We start from the raw sequence: 4,390 nt of genomic DNA, 5'->3' as shown, positions 1-4,390 counted from the left end.
GGACAAAATGCCCCAAAATATGTGGTGAAAGCAATGCATATGAGTTGTACTTGAAATTAGAATGCATGAATATGTGGAAAACATAGTTAATGGATGGTTAGATGTTGTATTATGATTACATGGATTGTTTAAGTTAAGTGGAAAAAGTTTAAGTTAATTAAGGATTCAAATTTTAGTCCACTTGGCCAAATACAATCCTACCTTGACCCTAACCCCATTACAACCCTTAAAAGACCTCTTGATTTGTGTATTTATGTATTAAATTTATGTTGATTGTTAGATGAAGAGCAAGCTTTAGAAAGCAAGGTTAGTAGAGAATTGAGAGAATCGAACCTAAAACACTTGAGTGATTAGAGTGTATACACTACCAGCGAGGGTTCGATGCTCAATCCGTGGAAAAAGTTTAAGTTAATTAAGGATTCAAATTTTAGTCCACTTGGCCAAATACAATCCTACCTTGACCCTAACCCCATTACAACCCTTAAAAGACCTCTTGATTTGTGTATTTATGTATTAAATTTATGTTGATTGTTAGATGAAGAGCAAGCTTTAGAAAGCAAGGTTAGTAGAGAATTGAGAGAATCGAACCTAAAACACTTGAGTGATTAGAGTGTATACACTACCAGCGAGGGTTCGATGCTCAATCCCTTGTTCCCTGCTTTCATGAGCTATTTTTGCAAGTCTATTTGTACTTCATTTTCATGATTTAAATTAGTGAAATCCAGTTCATATTTCCTCTTGAAAGATTTGTTTACTTTTAACTAAGTAGGTGGAAACATTCTGCATGTAGTTACATTCATAGGTTGCATTTCATACATTCTTCATTCTTTATAGCTTCTCATGAGCTTAGCATGAGGACATGCTAGTGTTTAAGTGTGGAGAAGTTGATAAACCACTATTTCATGGTTTATCTTGTGCTCAATTGAGTGGTTTTTACCCAACTCTTTACCCACTTATTCATACTATTTGCATGGTTTTATATTTCCTTCCTGATTATGTGTTTTGATTGAAAACATGCTTCTTTGATCTTATATTTGCTTATTATTAATCCTCTCTTATTACCATTAGATGCCTTGATATGTGTGTTAAGTGATTTCAGAGATTACTGGGCAGGAATGGCTCAGAGGATGGAAAGGAAGCATGCAAAAGTGGAAGGAATACAAGAAGATGAAGAAATTGCTAAGCTGTCCAGCCTGACCTCTCTGCACTCAAACGGCTATAACTTTAGCTATAGAGGTCCAAACGATGCGGTTTTAGTTGCGTTGGAAAGCTAACGTTCGGGGCTTCGATTTGATATATAATATATTATAGTTCCCCTGACGCTAGGTGACGCAACCGCGTGATCCATGCGGCCGCGTCGCAGTGACGGAAATCCAGCGTGGCAAAATTCGAAACCAGCGAATTCTGGACTGTTTCTGACCCAGTTTGCGTACCAAGAATTTTGTTATTTATTTAATTTAATACAATATTACTTTCTTGCCATTTACTATTCTTGCTTTTTATCTTATACATTAAAACCCCCCAATTTACAAACTCATAACCAATAATAAGAACACCTCCCTGCAATTCCTTGAGAAGACGACCCGAGGTTTAAATACTCGGTTATCAATTTTAAAGGGGTTTGTTACTTGTGACAACCAAAACGTTTGTACGAAGGGACTTTTGTTGGTTTAGAAACTATATCTACAACGCGATTGTTTTTATGATATTCTTTTCTGGCAAAAATCTTAACGTCAATACCCTTTGTTCCTTTCTTGAGTTTAGCATGAAGACATACTTAGTTTAAGTGTGGGAAGGTTTGATAAACCCCAATTTTGTGGTTTATCTTGTGCTTAATTTGGGGGACTTTATCAACTTATCTCACATTTATTCAATGAAATAGCATGATTTTATAATTCTCCCTAAATTTGTGCTTAAGAGTGAAAACATGCTTTTTAGGCCTTAAATTCGCCAATTTTAATTCACCTTAATTACATTCGATGCCTTGATATGGTTGTTGAGTGATTTCAGATTCATAAGGCAAGTATTGGACGGAAGAAGTGAAGAGAAAAGCATGAAAAGTGGAGAATTCATGAAGAAATGAGCATTTGGAGAATTAAGGGCCACGGGCACGCGTCATCCGCGCGTACGCGTGAGGAGGGAATTTGCCATCGACGCGCACACGTCGTCCACGCGCACACGTGACAAGAGGCACGTGACCTCATTAAAGTGAATTTGCTGGGGGCAATTTCTGTGCTTCCCAAGCCCAAATCCAACTTGTTTCTGAGGGTATTTCATGCAGAATTCAAGCTTGGACAAAGGGGGAGCAATTAGTTTTAGGTTAGCATCATGTAGGTTAGTTTTCTAGAAAGAGAAGCTCCCTCTTCTCTCTAGAAAGGGTAGTCTAGGTCAAATTTTTTTAGATCCAACTTTTAATTCTTGTTTTGATTTAGTTTTCCCTTTTAATTTCTTGTTATTACATCTTTACTCTTCTAGTTTTACTTGTCATTTCCTTTATTTTGTTGCTTTTATGTTTATGAACCTTTGTTAGATTTTAATTTCCTTTTAATGCAATTGTAGGTTTCCATGTTCTTTTTATGTTGATCTTATTTACTATTGTTGATTTCTTACTTTTGTTAGTCATAGCTTCCATTAATTCTTGCATTTTGTGATGTTTACTTTTATTGCACTCTAGGTGTTTGTTAAAATATTTTCTCTAGTTTTTGAGTGTTTTCTTTACTCTTGGCCTAGGCTAAGGGAATTGAGTGACCTTGAGTCATTGGGTCTCATTGATTTGGTGATTTGAGAACCCTCAGTGGTCAATTTGATAACCATTGACACTAGCCTACTACTAAGTCAATTAGTAGCTAGGTTAGGACTTATGAAATGATGTTGATCAAGCTTATTTGACGTACTTCAAGCTTGAAGTAGATATTGTAGGTAATTTAAGCGTTGAAGTAGACTAATTGGGTTGGTACCTCATAATTGTCAATACATGGTTTGTAGACAAGGATGGGTGATCTCAATTCCCATGCCTATCCAAGAGTTCTTTCCATTTCCTTATTAGTTCTTGTCATTTACTTTCTTGTTATTTACTTTTCTTACCAATTACAAATCAAACCCCCTTTGCCCCTTCATAGCCAATAATTGATCACTTAATTGCAATTCCTTGTGAGACGACCCGAGGTTTAAATACTTCGATTAATTTTCATTGGGGTTTGTACTTGTGACAACCAAAAATATATTAAAATTTGATTTGAGCATTATTTGTCGGTTTGGAAGTATACTTGCAACGAAGTTATTTCCTCTAACTGAGAAGAAATTTTTAATCGACGGTTTTGCTTTTTCAGTGTGCCAGGAGTTTTTCTAATGCTGACTGCATGAGAACAAAATTCTGATCTAAACTATTTTTTCATCTATGAATGGGTGTAACGTAAAAATTGCTTTTAAAGGATAGAGAGAGAGAGAAAAACTCAATGATCTTGTTATTGAACCAATTCTTCCTTCTATTTTTTCAACTCGTTCATGGCTGTTGTTTTTTTTTTTCTAAAAAGAAAAAAAAGAAGCATATGCAACATAAAACCAAAACAAATTTCTGATGAGAAAACCAAATTGAATATGAGGCACAACTAATATTGTTGAAAGTGACAGATTTTCTATTAATATTCAGCACCATACCTGTTTGGATCTTCTCTATCTGCATGCATCGCCATTCAGCCTTATGAGATACCTAGACTTCGTATAAAGATTCGAGAACCAACAGAAGATCTTGTCTCTTACTACAAAACAGAGTATTATAATAAGGTAAACCCTAATATTTAAACAGATTCAAGAGAAACAAGTAATGAAATTCAATATAGAAACAAAAAGAAACAATTTGGATTTCAGCAAAACAAAACCTGGAATAAGAATAGCAAGCGTTGATGAACACTGGCCAGCGATTGGAAGGCAAATGCACGGATCACTGTGAGAGAGGGAAAAAGGAAGAAAAAGGCTCCGAATCTGGAGGTTATGATCCGCAGTGGCGACAAGATGGTAAAGGAGTTAAAAGAGGAAGATGGTTGAAGTAACCAGATGCTAAGAAAGAATCAAGATCCGAATCTGTTGATACGTTTCATTTCAAGTAGGGTTTGGAATGTATGTTTGCAATTTGAGTCCAAATACTTATCTTCTTTATCTTCCATTTAGTCATTAAAATTATTATTTCTCATTCATTTTTTGCAAATTAGAGTAACGTTACACCACTAACAATATTTATTATTTTTTACTAATATTTGATTAACTGTAAATGCTAAAAAATAAATTCTAAATATTAAACTCTAAATCTTAAATCTTAATAGTATAAAAATAAATTGTCAAATAATCTTGATAAAAAATATTAATTTTCTAATATTTTTCTTTTAAGTTGTCA

Source organism: Arachis ipaensis, chromosome B07 (assembly GCF_000816755.2).
Source record: "Arachis ipaensis cultivar K30076 chromosome B07, Araip1.1, whole genome shotgun sequence".
NCBI lineage: Eukaryota > Viridiplantae > Streptophyta > Magnoliopsida > Fabales > Fabaceae > Arachis > Arachis ipaensis.
This window is presented reverse-complemented; position numbering follows the sequence as displayed.